Here is a 14708-nt window from a genome sequence, read left to right on the forward strand (position 1 = left end):
ATAATTTAATATAATAGAAACAAGAGGACACATAAATTTGAACGAATGTAAATGTTGGTTTTTACTATGGTATGGGAGCCAACCTTTTTTGAGAGGCAGCAAACTCAAAAAGAGTCACGTCATTCAGCATCAAATAGATTGTGCGGATTGTGCCGGCCATAGTGACGAAGAATATCGTAACCATTTGTTACCATAGAAATAATGTTTCGATATATTTGGCCACTTGGGCCATCATCGTTAGGTACTATCCACTTGATGTTGACTGTACTATAATAAACAGTGATGTTTTTGTAGCCTAACTTAAAAATATACGACATGAGATAGCTTGTGCTGCATGGAAAATATTTTTGCACTGTACACAAACTATTGTCGTTTGTCAATCACCGATAAAGTGGTACTGAAAACGTCTCGAATATATCTGCCTATGCCTAATGATGTTAAATTTATATGTAGATAAGAGCAATTAAGTACCTACTTAACTGCAACTCGTAAGTCGTAATAGATGAGTTCCTTCCACCCAAGTAGCCAGTGCGCGATTTTGAGTGCACTTTGTTTACATTCCTTGCTGAACTTTGTTGGGTCAAAAAGGTAATAAACATCTATGTTTATCTCAGTATAGGTATGCTGAGATGTGACATTGTTCTTTTCAAGCATTATATTATTCTTGAAATGACTAATAATATAAAATACCTTCTATTTAAAACTAAATACTTGAAACATTTATGCGAGTATAAAGCTATCTACTATCTACTCATTAATCATTATACATATTTAAAAATACATAATATTACAGCAGAAGATTTACAGGTAGCTACTTTAGTCTAGGTACTTATCTACTTTAGTACTGCGCGTTGAATTCTTTTATATGTCTTTTGAGAACGTGATTAGATATCAACGCTGTAAACTGCGGCTTAGGAAAATTGTAAGTTGATATGACAATATTGACCGTTTTATCTCTTTATTTTTATCTAAACTCAAAGGAACTTAGTTAATATATGTAGATGATGTCAAAAACAAAGTTTAATTATCCTAGTAGCCGAAGTTTATTTCGGAGTTTTAGTATGTATTCTTCTCTTCTTTATATTTAAGAGCTGTGCTATTAGTATGTACATACCTAATATTATTGAAGGATTGAAGGTATTAAATTGATATTGACATAATACTTAATGACAAATTGACAATAATGACACTTTAATCTATAGTTGGAATTTTCTGAGGTGATTTTTTGGGCTTAAACTCCTGATCTGTTAAACAAAAGGTAATGTTTATTTTATGCAGCTACTAGTTACTGCTACTGACTGAACGGGAACAAGCCCGTTTAAAAAGCAATTCTACCATCCTATTTATATGGTTCATATCCACGTAACAGCCCATTCCGAGATAAGTTTTGTTTCTACAAAAAATATTACATGATTTTATTAAAGATTTTTTGATGATTGTAAAAATTCGGAGCGATTTAAACATAATTTTAAATGCTATCCTAACTCTCACTAATTAAACATTCGAAGAAAATCAAAGTTGTGGTTGACGACCGGTCTGGCCTAATAGTGGGTAGTGACCCTGCCTGTGAAGCCGATGGTCCCGGGTTCGAATCCTGGTAGGGGCATTTATTTGTATGATGATACAGATATTTGTTCCTGAGTCATGGTTGTTTTCTATGTATTTAAGTATTTATATATTATATATATCGTTGTCTGAGTACCCACAACACAAGCCTTCTTGAGCTTACCGTGGGGCTTAGTCAATTTGTGTAAGAATGTCCCTATAATATTTATTATTATTATTATATTCTCCTTATTTATTTCTCCTCTTAAGTTAGGTTATTTATAATATGAATATAAAAGTAAAATATAAAAACATTTACAAAACAATATAAAATACATATAAACACATTATAAAAAACCTAACCTAGATTGCCGCCGGCAGCGGGGCTTGGCCCAAGCTGCCGGTGGTCAGGGCCGCAGAGTGAGGAACCGACGTACTATACGCGCCGTGTCCAAAATTACCGCCTTCTGCATCTGACCCTTGATCCAACCACCCAGCGAGAGTCTCTCTAGGTGTTGGTCGAGACTCTTCGCTATTAGACCGTTCACTGAAACGACTATCGGGACAATGATCGTCGAATCAACATCCCACATGGCGGTTATCTCGTGAGCCAAGTCTAGGTACTTACTGGACTTGTCCTTCTCGGCCTTCACGAGATTCTCATCATGGGGGATGGTGACGTCGGCGAGCACGGCCCGGCGCTGCAATCGGTCTATCAGCACGATGTCAGGCTTATTGGCGACAATAGTCCTGTCAGTGATGATAGATCGATCCCAATAGAGCGTGGCACGACCATTCTCGAGAACAGGCGCAGGTAAGTACTTGTAGTACGGTACTTCGCGGTCCACAAGGCCATACAGAAGAGCAAGTTGCTGGTGAATAATCCTGGCTACGAGATTATGTCTGTGCAAGTACTCGCCGTTAGCAAGATGAGAACAACCGGAAATGATATGCCTGAGTGACTCTCCGGGACGGCGGCATGCCCGACAAATGTCGACCGTACCGTCCTTCAGGATATATTTCCGATAGTTGTTCGTCATCATCACTTCGTCCGCAATTGCACAGGCAAAACCCTCGGTTTCTCCGAAGAGGTCCCCGAATCGTAACCAGTTCACCGACGCGAGCAGGTCCACATCGGGTCCCGTGAGGGCCTTGTAGAACCGCCCGTGTAGCACCTTACTCTCCCATGCCGCCCTGCGATCCGCAGTACTTAGTACCACAGGTTTGCGCCAGTTCTCATTTGCCAAGGAGAGCGGCGTGAGGTTCCTGTCTACTGCCACCACATCACGATGCATCCCACACTCGTTGTTAAGGAAATAATTCCTGAGATTGTACACCTCGCGGTTGTGGAGATCCTTGGCGTTTAGGAAGCCTCGGCCTCCACACTTCCGTGGGATGTACAATCTCATAACTGACGAGCGTGGGTGTAGCATGCGATGTGTGGTGAGCAGTGACCGGACCCTCCGATCCAGGGCGTCCAACTCGGTCTGAGTCCACCTTAGTGTGCCAAAGGAGTAAGTGAGTAGGGGCATTACCCAGGCGTTGAAGGCGCGCACTTTGTTGCCTCCTGACAAAAGACTGTTAAGGACTTTTGTGAGCCGACTGAAAAAGCGCTCCTTCACCGAACGTCTAATACCCTCGTCCTCAATACCCAACGACTGTGACATACCAAGGTATTTATAGGTTTCTGATTCAGAGATAGATCTGAAAGACATTGTTTCAGAAAGTTGTAAATTTATTGAATTTACAACCCTCCCCCGCTGTACATGCATAACCGCACATTTATCGACACCAAACTCCATGTGGATGGCACTACTGAAGACTTCGGTGGTTTTCAGTAGCTCCAACAAGTCTTGGCTATTTGGTGCAAATAATTTGAGGTCATCCATGTACAGAAGGTGAGAAATGACATTATTATATTATTATTATGTATCGTTGTCTGGGTCCCCACAACGCAAGCTTTCTTGAGCTTACCGTGGGGCTTAGTCAATTTGTGTAAAAATGTCCTTAATATTTATTTATGTATTTAACCAATTGTTTCAAAATATTTTCAATAATGTAGGAATCCAATCCAGATAGGAAAATGAGGACTAACGTTTGTATGAAAAGGCGATTTCGCGTGGATCCTCCACTTTCGTCTTAAAACCCAAAAAAATCACCTCACCTCATCTCAGGAAATTCCAACTATAGCTAAGTTACGTGTACACTATCCTTTTTACGTGTGGTGTTACTACAGCACTAAATATTTGATCTACTGATCAAAATATTTAGAACTAGCTGCACTATTTATAGTTAAGTCCACAGTTACTAGTTCCCGGAGATTTGGCTTAAGGCAAATTAATTCGCAAACTAATTTAAGAATAAAATATACGGGTACTGAACTCGAACACCACAGGAACTTGGCAAAATTTCAGTAGGTAATAATCCCCAAAATATCCTCAGAACGAGATTTTTGCATTTCAACATCCTTAGTTCATTATGTTTTGTTTTGACTAGAGGACTTGTGATTTGATTATGCAGGTCATGTCATTGTGTATTATTGTATTTGTTTATTTATAAGGACATTGTACCGTATAAATTAGCTATCACATCCCACGCCACAGTGGTCATAAGCTTGCTGCTCTTCGTTACTGGACGACCAGTATGAATCTGACCACAAATAGCACATATATTTTACGAATTCCGGAGTCATGTTAAAAATTAACAACTTATATTTGTGAAAAGACTGGTAAAGTACCTATTTGAAAACTCGCCCATAAAATTGTGTCCTTGCCCGCTATCTTTATTAATGGCGCTTAGGACGCTAAGGAATAATCTTAACCTGCTGAGGAAATTAATTGCAGTTGCGCTTTCCAATATTCAACTCGGATCACATGATCCTTCCGATGTGTCGGAAGCCGGTGTTGCTCGAAGTTTAACGGTATATTTAATAACAAATTGTAGAAAATTATTGAGGGCGCCACTTCCTTCCTACGTAGGTAACTGTCATATTTTTGACGTAAAATGCTTAAACATGGCAACAATTTAGTAGGTATGGAATTTTTTTTATACTTGGTCAAGCAGATCTTGTCAGTAGAAAAAGGCGGCAAATTTGAAAAATGTAGGTGCGAAGGGATATCGTCTCATAGAAAATTTGAATTTCGCCCCTTTTTCTACTGACAAGATTCGCTTGACCATCTAATAGTTCTAATTTTATTTAATTTCTATAATACTATTTCATGTCTCACTATACCTACCATGGCGATTGGCGACATTAAATGTTTTTTTGTCTAATTGCTTTTTCCTGGTCAGATGACCTAATCTAAGCACTATGTACCTACCTATTTAATTCGGTCTGTAGCTAAATCTAGCTAACTTTATTTTATGGCCGCTAATGGCATTAACATGACGAATATTTGTAACCTTGAAATTAAGTAATAGAATTTACTTAAGTGAGAACCCATAATTAGCTCTGTGATTCTATTGTAATTTCTGGATATAGCGCTGTTGGTTTTTAAAATAAATAAGTAAATAAATAAAAAATAAATTAGCACCGGCGAAATAGGTTTGGATGTTTGGAGAGGAACATCAGAACACCACAGTAATAAAACTTTGCGATGTCACGAGCTGCTGAGAAAAAGTCGAATACTACCTGTAATAATACTTTCATAATACTTTCATTTGGTCCTGAATGCATGTAATTCGAGTTTGCGCAATCCCAGGAGGTAGGCATACCTTTTGGCAGCCTTAGGAGATATTTTTTAGACATGTGTAAGTAATGCTCGTAATATCACAAATGAGATATCTCTCGAACACGTAATACGGCATTACGTATCACTCCGAAAAATCCACCATCACTTCAAACATCACTCATTACGCGAGCGCGAACGATAGAGCGAAGCGAGCGTAATAGATTCGATTCAATATAGATTGACGCGTCGATTTGAATGGTCAGTTCAAGTATATACACAGTGCGCGTAACGTATAATGCCACTTGTGATAGCGTCATGTTTTCTTGCCATGCCATCATTGCTATGTTATCCCGCGCGCACTCGCACTCAGTGCTCGCTCGCTCTCGCTCTGCGATGCTTCCGGCTATACCCAGCACCGGCGCGGCGTACCGAGTCACGGTACAAAACGGAACGCGTAATAGATTGACGCGCCGATATAAGACGCCATACAGTGCTGTAGATATGCGCTGCGTAATGTAGGTGATAGCTGTGATGGTGCCATGTCGCGCACGCCCTAGCGCTGTTTGCATTCAGGCGATGTACCGAGTGATGAGTGATGTGATATCTCAGTGTACCATTACGTTTTCGAAAAAGTGATGTGATGTACCATTACTTTTTGAAGCACTGTTTCGCGCATGTCTAATATTTTTTGAAGTGAAAACTTCTTTAGCGGCGCTGGGCACTTTTTGAGGTGGGGAAAAATGATAAACTCGAGACAGCGTAACGCGATCACGTGACCGTAAGGTTTAGATGGCCACTCATTTAGATGGCATTTAAATCAATAAAGAAAAACTCAATGACATTACATGAAAAAGGTTCTAATCTTGCACGGGTTGAAATACGAGGATCTTACAGTTACATTCTAACTTTATATCACTCAAATATAATTCAATAAAGCTTCATCTTGATGAAATCGCTAATAAAAGTGAACTCTAGTACTGGTGAATAAAACTCAAAATATCATGACCAAATATATTTAGATAGTAGTAAAAAAGGCGCGAAATTCAAATTTTCTATAGGACGATATCCCTTCGCGCCTACATTTTTCATATTTGCCGCCTTTTTCTACTGACAAGATCTGCTTGACCAAGATTACCTTTCGCATCCTCATATATCAATTTTCATCATGATTAGAACAAATTTTCCGTCAGGCGTACCGTTTTCATAAATAATGCTGATTTGATTATTTTTCAATATTGTCATTTGGATTGCTTTTTGTAATAAAAGTAGAACTTGTTTTTTATTGCATAAAATACAAATCATATTTACAGTAAATGATATATTGATTATCTTCAAACGGAAGATTTACTTCATATACCAGTGTCTTTGAGAAAATAACTTTAATTAATTTACGCTCAGGAATGTATGTAGGTACCCTTAAAATTAATGAAATTAAAAAAACACGGTGTATGAAGTGTATGAGTATATTTTTTATACCAAAGAGGACAAACTCTGAGGTGAGTGAAGGGCAAAAAATAGGACATATCGTATTAACTCGTTGTTTTTGTGACAAATTTTCTTATTTTCTTTTAAATTAAAGCAGAATCTTATTGATTTTTTTTTTTCATTCGAAGTAAAGTGAAGCTACAGAGCAGGTTAATACTTTATATCGTCTTATGCCAATTGAATAGAGAATGCATTCTGTTTGGGATAAGTGTGTTTTCGGGTTAAAAGGGTAATGGCCGAATCTGCTCATCTGCAGCTGAGGTTTAAGAGAGTGGAGAACACGGCGTTAAATACCGTTCCATTATTAAATTTAAGTAGTATCGTAATATATATTACCACAGTTAGTAGCAAAACGCCGCAAGCACAGATTGATAGTGTAGCTATACTGTGATGCTCTCTAAGATCACAACAACAAATATTTACACGAGGTGGCGGACAGATAGCTGACTAGTTTTTAATAAGTGCTAATAAAACAATGGTTGCGGTAGGTTCAGAGAAGTCCACGTCGGCTCTAACTTTCCACGGAACGCTACGTAAGTCTGTAGCGGTTTAACTGGTCTTACGAGTATGAAGGTTTTTAACACTTTTTCCTCAAGCGAATATTAAATGGAGGTATGAGGATAAGTTTAAAACCGACCAGTAGCTTGCGTGGGTGGATATACCTATTGGTACATAACATAGATAGCAATCTGCACAAAATATTTAACCAGATGTATATTGTACATACAAAACTTTTATGGATATTTTATTGCCTGAGTAATTAGCCACGCATTGAATTCGATGTATGTAAGTTAGAGAGTGTTACAATATTATGTACTACATCCCACCTTTTTTGTGTTATGCCAAATAGGTATAGTAAGTATAGTATTAGATACGATGTTCGTAGGTAGTCATGTTACCTACTCTCTAAACGCAAAGTGAACACTGATTTGCATATTTTTAAGCGGTTAAAATTTTGTTTATATCTTTAAATCACGGAACGCTATACAAACTAAAAGAGTCGTCGTGCAAACCAAACAGTCGAACAATCGATGAACAATAATAACAACGTCCGGCGATTCGCTAACTAAATATGGCTCTATGACCTGTTGCTATTATTTCATATAAGGCTGAGCTTTGTGCAGTCTGCATTATTCGCATATGTTATTAATTTTATTTTATTAAATATTTAATAATTTCAGAATGATTATATTTAAGTCAACATTTGCCAAATACACCTCCCGACTACCACGGGGCACAAGTTTAAACCACAATTATTCGTTATTTTATTACTTTTATCAACACAATATTCATTTTAACCTATATTTATTAACATTTAATTTAATAGCACTGAACTGGTCCATGTGACTTGTTTGAAAATGTATACTTAACTGTAAAGGAGACATCGGATGACGACTGCAGCAGTATTACCGTTGCTGGTACAGCGTTGCATTGCAGCAGAGAGATATGGACGATGTCTGATCGTGATCACCCATTATCATGAGACTTTAGACATTAGAGGGGGAGGGTTCTGACAAAAATCATGAATGATGACTACAAATATAGGAGGGGGAGTCTTGAGTCTTGTCTTGCCCTGGGGTTGTGTCGTTATCTAAGAACCCACACCACAAGCCTTATTGAGCTTACTGTGGGACTTAGTCAATTTGTGTAATAATGTCCTATAATATTTTTTTATTTATTTTGAGAAATATCACGTGTTTTGTTTTTTACACTAGCCAAAAAAGTATTAGGTGATTAAAGGACAAACTCTTGGCAAATTACGTTTGGCAAAATACATTACTTGCTGATTTTTTAAATAAAAAAAATAATGTGTTTATTTTTTTATATTAAAAGATATTACGTACACACGGTACGCAAATTTACCTGATAATATGTGCTCATATTAAAATACCCGTTGTATAAAACTAAAGTTGGTCAAAAACTTAATGGTTGCTTTTTTTGGTAGGTACGTTAGCTTTAACTACCAATTTTTTTTTAATCATGTTACGTACTAATCATGTGCAAAATTTAAAAAAATGTATTTTTTGATGTGAAACGTGAGTGAAATGTCTTTAAAAAAACCCGTAAGGGTCGGATCAAAAACTAAGTAATTAAGTCCGACTCACGCTTGAATGCACATTTCTAACTGGTTTTCCTCTACCTATTTCGTGTATTCTTTTCAAAATTTTAGACCCAGCAGTTTCGAAGATAAAGGGGGGGGGGGGGGATGGTAATTATTTGCCTATTTTCTTAAATTACTTCTAAACTATTTATCTTAAAATTATAAAAAATATATATTTGAGATTCTCTCAATAATCTCTTTCATTTGATATATAACACGATATAGTTTGCAACACTTTGTTTTTTAATTGTCTCATTTACCCCCTAAAAGTGCCCCCTATGTTTAAAATTCATTTGTTTACGTTACATGTTCATCTTTGGGTCACTAATTTACATATGTGTACCAAATTTCAACTTAATTTGTCCAGTACTTTCCGAGAAAATATAGGCTGTGACAGACGGACAGACAGACAGACGCACGAGTGTTTCTATAAGTAGGTTATTCATCGACCGCCATATGGGTTGTATCGCTTTGTGATCATTTCTTTGTTTTTGCTCATTAATGTTGTTTAAAAGTGTAATATTGGTAGCGTATTATGCAGTAAATTAATGTGGAAGTGTGCAGATAACGAAAAATTGATCATGAAACGCGTTTAACCACCATTCTGGCGTCAACGCTGGCTAGCTCACGCAGGCCCTTGTAACGTCCAGCTATCGCCTTACAAGATCCTTAAAACTCAACTATCAAACAAGATTTTAATGAAACAGAATGAGAATGGATGTTTAATGTATATGACCAAATAACTGGAAGAGACGCTTTTACTTAAAGTATTTTGAAAATGTAGACTACTGAAGACATTAATATCGGAATTGACTTAATATGAATAGTATTTATTGAAGACGTTTACCGGATTGAACTTACTGAAAAGACAAAAAATCTACTTATGACTAGGCATGGCTTAGAGCTTTAGCCTGTCCTGATGGACGAAAAAGAAAAAAAAAAAGTGTTTCTATATGGGTTCCGTTTTTTCCTTTTGAAGTACGGAACCCTAAAAACAGGGACTTTAAATATAATTTTTAAATTAATTATCACTGCAACTGTAGTTGTTCGCGTTTTCAGCATTCAAATTATAGCAGTTCGTTGTACGCGGGCACCTTGATCTGAATATCAAGCGGTTTATGAAACAGTTTCAGTCTAGCCGCTTGGAGACTATCCAGGAGAAATAATAGCGCAATACGATGCAAAATCAAAAATATTAAGAATTGTTACAATCACACGATAACGAACTGTTTATGGTACAATCTGGCGAAAGATAAATGTTAATATTTTTCGACTTTTATTTGAGTGAATTTGTCTGCACTTTTATTTTGTGCATTATTCTTAGGTTCTTTGAGTAGATGGAGAGATATTTTTCAAACATTATTAATTTTGTTTGTAATATTTCGGGTATTTAGCAATTTCTTGCTTATGGTGAATACATTTGTGTAGTTTTATCCTTTCATCTAATCTGAGTTATGTAATCACTATTTAAAATAAAATTATGTAGGTACCTACGGAATTCCATTTTAGTTGCTTTTCCTTAGCCACTGGGGGGTAGATATACCTACGCCGTACATATTAAAACAATAATATGTTCCTCTTCAAAGGCCCCAAAAAGATGTGATATTCTCTTATGGCTCTACAAATAAGATCGTTTCAGATATTTTCGCGGCCTTCGTTGTGTAATATATTATTGCAGGTGACTGTAATACCCATCTATTTACCTACTACCTGACGTGCGTGTATTTAATGTAATGGTACAAATTATATTACCTATATTAAATGTCATGAATATTCGTGGATGGAGTAGAGTGCTAACTTTCTAGACACTCACATCTAAGTTTACACTAACAATTCTAGGTATGCTAACTGGTTTTGTTATACTTATTATTGTTGATTCAGTTGAGTATTTTTTTATACATCTCCAAGGTCCATAGGAAATTGGCACCTGGTGAAAAATCACGAGCAATGTTTGTATCTAGACACGCGGTAGCGTGTCCAGCCAAGTTCAAAGAAAAAGGAACTGGCGACGCAGCAACCGTGTGTAATATTACACGAACCATTTCGAGCTACTTTTGACTCCTTCACAACTTGAAATCTACTTAACCTACACAAATGAAATTTGGCTCGTGTATTCAAGCCTCTTAGCTTGTCCAAAATACAAAATTTCATAAATGTAGCTCAAACAGTTATTGCTAAACTAACGTTTAAAAACCGGCATTTTGACAGACATAGATCATAAACCTAACCCACTTCCACAGATGACCTAGAATCTTGAAATTTGGCATCGTGGTAGTAATAGTCTACCTTGATGCCAAATTTCAAGATTCTAGGTGGATATATAGAGGGAAAAATCTGAAAAGTGGAAATTATTGATATTTCAATGGAATAAATAATAATTAATACTTATAGACCAAAAACCTAACCCACTTCTAGATCACTTAGAAACTTGATATTTGGCATCAAGGTAGACTATTAGGTGTATATAGAGGAAAAAATCTGAAAACTGGAAATTATTGATATTTAGATGGAAAAAAAATAATTAATACTTATAGACCAAAAACCTAACCCACTTCTAGATCAATTAGAAACTTGATATTTGGCATCAAGGCAGACTATTAGGTGTATATAGAGGGAAAAATCTGAACACTGCAAATTATTGATATTTCGATGGAAAAAAAAATACTTGTAGACCAAAAACCTACCCCACTTCTAGATGACTTAGAAACTTGATATTTGGCATCAAGGTAGACTATTAGGTGTATATAGAAAGAAAAATCTGATAACTGGAAATTATTAATATTTCGATGGAAATACATAATTAATACTTATAGACGAAAAACCTAACCCCTCTTCTCGATCACTTACAAACTTGATATTTAGCATCAAGGTAGACTATTAGGTGTATATAGAGGGAAAAATCGGAAAACGGGAATTATTGATATTTCGATGGAAAAAAAAAATTAGGTAATACTTATCGACCAAAAGCCTAACCCACTTCTAGATCACTTAGAAACTTGATATTTGGCATGAAGGTAGACTATTAGGCGTATAAAAAAGAATAAAATCTGAAAACTGAAACTTTTTAACAATTGACCGCGCGTTAGCGAGGGTCTCCTTTTCAGCTTAGGCAAACTGCTTTCATGATGAATACCTACTATAGTAATTTCTGTACAAAAAGTAATGATATCCCAACAAAAATGTGAAATGAGAGCCAAGTTCAATATTAAGAATATGTGTCGTTGTTGACTCGCCGACAAAAGATTTGAGATCTATATATGGGTGCCAAGTTCTGTGTTGTGTAGAAAATCCTGAAATTATAAAGGATTTGTCTTGGCTAGTTTTTACGTATAGGCTACTTTTCTAAAATTTGGTTTGTTGGTAAAAACTAGCCAAGTCAAATCCTTTATAATTTCAGGATTTTCTACACAACACAGAACTTGGCACCCATATAGATCTCAATACTTTTGTCGGCGAGTCAACAACGACACATATTCTTAATATTGAACTTGGCTCTCATTTCACATTTATGTTTTTTTTGTAGGGATACTTACCTACTGCTGCGTTCAAATGATTTCGGAATGGAATTTACGATAAATGATTTCATTAAAATCTATCTAGGTACAGAATATTAAGAATGATTATTTCATAATGTTTGTTTGTTTCAGTGGGTACTAAACCTAGGTATCGCTACGGAAGTTAAGCTAGCTCATTATTGGGTTACTTGGCCCATAACCTACCTACACTTTCACTGCGAAACCCCAATTTCTTAGGCCGTATACTCGTATACAGATAATACAGAGTTGGAAAACATAAATTAATTTTGAATTAAGCAGAAACCTAAAGAACACACCACCACAAACGATACCACCATTAAAATTAGAGTCGCCAGTTCGGGTCTCGCCGGAGACAGTGAGTTTTTCTTCTTTTCCTTTATTTCTACATTTTATTTACATAGCTAATTAATTCTGAATCAAAATTCTGGATATCCTGGAATACGGGGTGTCTTCAACACTTTAACACTTGGAAGTGACGAGTTGAACTTCGTTTCTAATTAATATACTTACTTAACTAAATTTTTCTCGTATTTTAGCAATCTGTGTACGTGTAGTAGGGACACGGAATAGTGATAAGAACCTGAATCTGTCCACTCGAGATTCAGTAATTTCAGTAATGTCACAAGTTGCTATAATTGGACTTTCATTTGTTATAATCACAGCATATTCTGAAAATAACTTTAACCTTTTGGACGCCAATGACCGATATATCCGCACCGCAGGTTCAACGCCAATGACCGATTAATCGGTCACAGACCACAGAGCAACATAGACCTACGTGCATATGCATAAAGTTCAATTTCAGTTTGACACTTCGGTGACGTGGCGTCCGCGTGGCAGCTTTTGTGTTTGACACGGCGTCGAAAAGGTTAAAAGTCTGGATTACTATACGCGATTCTTAACTACCTCTTTGAGTATGTTATGTCGTGTGGTGTATTCTCATTTGTCCCCACCTCGTGTATGGCGGCGGTCACGTGGGGCGGGGACAGATAGGAATACACCCTGATATATCCTGTCACCTGTCACCATCTAGTCAGGAAATTAAAGAATAATTAAGACTCTTAATTTAAAAGTAATCGCAAATCAGCATTAATAAATTACCTACTACTAATACTCATTAATGATTCCTATCGAGTTCTGCCTACGCTATTGATTTATAAGGTACAGTAAGCTACATATACCTACACAGCTGTTGGATAGTAAAAATAACAACACTCAATACCACATTGTACTTACGTACCCTAATTTAAAACAATATCATATATCATTTATATCAATACCTATTAAGATTTAAAAGTAACAGAGCTTTGTTTAGGCATTAAGTTTGTGAATAATAATATATTCTCTTGGAAATGGAGATGCTCGTTATATATAATAGGTGTTGTCAGTCCTCCTTCTCTTTCTCTCTCTTTCGATGACGCTATAACCCAGTGTGAGTCTTGGCCGCCTCCACTATTTTTCTCCAGTTGCCAAGATGTCTGGCGAGTTTCCTTTTCTCATCTTACTTTGCACAGTCTATCCATTATCTTTTATTAGGTTCCCCTCTTGGTCTTTTCTGTTACGTCGTCCACCTTGTCATTATCAGCATAGCATAGCAAGAGTCTCATATCAGGCATTCTTGCAAGGTGGCCCACCCAACTCAGCCGTTGGGACTTGCCAAACCTTACTCTATACCAATCTTACGCTCAAGCCTGGTTACGCTATGGCATTATCCTTTGGGGCCATAGTACTGATACACACGATCTCCTTATAGCTCAAAAAAATGTGTACGTATATTAGCAAACATACAACAAATAGACAGTTGCAAATCATATTTCACAAGCCTTAAAATCTTAACACTACCGTCCCTCTACATATTAGAAATATCCATTTTTGTCAGAAAAATACCGAACTATTTGAATACTGTAAAAGCACACGCCGAAAAAATAAACTTATATCTCCGGAACCAATCTTAGAAATGTACAAAAAAGGCCCGTACTTCAGAGCAATACATATTTACAATAAATTGCCCAACACAATAAGAAATATAGAGAAATTAAACCCCTTCATATCAAATCTAAAGTCACTTCTTATAAGGAAAGCATACTATTCCATACAAGAATTTATGGAAGATAGCTCGACTTAATTTGTAAATAAGTTAAATAGTAATAAATTAATTATAAGTAGGTATAAAATACATTAGTATGTACTTTGATCTCCCTCATAGGTTAAGTATAATTTTATAAAATGTAGTATAACCCAAGTCGCAGAAGCCTAACTGTGGCTAAAAAATCTATGTTCCTGCCTAAAGGCAACGTGTAAAAACAAAAACATTGTTATACTATACTACTATACAAAGTAGTCCTACCTAGCTATAAGAATACTTGCTAT

The 14708-nt window shown here is 36.4% G+C and overlaps 1 long non-coding RNA gene across 1 annotated transcript in view; it reads left to right on the forward strand.

The window, feature by feature from the left end:
* The first annotated feature begins 1541 nt into the window (after nt 1–1541).
* Nucleotides 1542–14708, forward strand: part of LOC134790059 (uncharacterized) — a 509644-nt gene continuing 496477 nt past the window's right edge. Inside the window, exon 1 of the long non-coding RNA XR_010144153.1 lies at nt 1542–1585. This is a non-coding gene — a long non-coding RNA (uncharacterized LOC134790059). The remainder of the gene's footprint in view (nt 1586–14708) is intronic.

Source organism: Cydia splendana, chromosome 4 (assembly GCF_910591565.1).
Source record: "Cydia splendana chromosome 4, ilCydSple1.2, whole genome shotgun sequence".
In the NCBI taxonomy this organism is placed as follows: Eukaryota; Metazoa; Arthropoda; class Insecta; order Lepidoptera; family Tortricidae; genus Cydia; species Cydia splendana.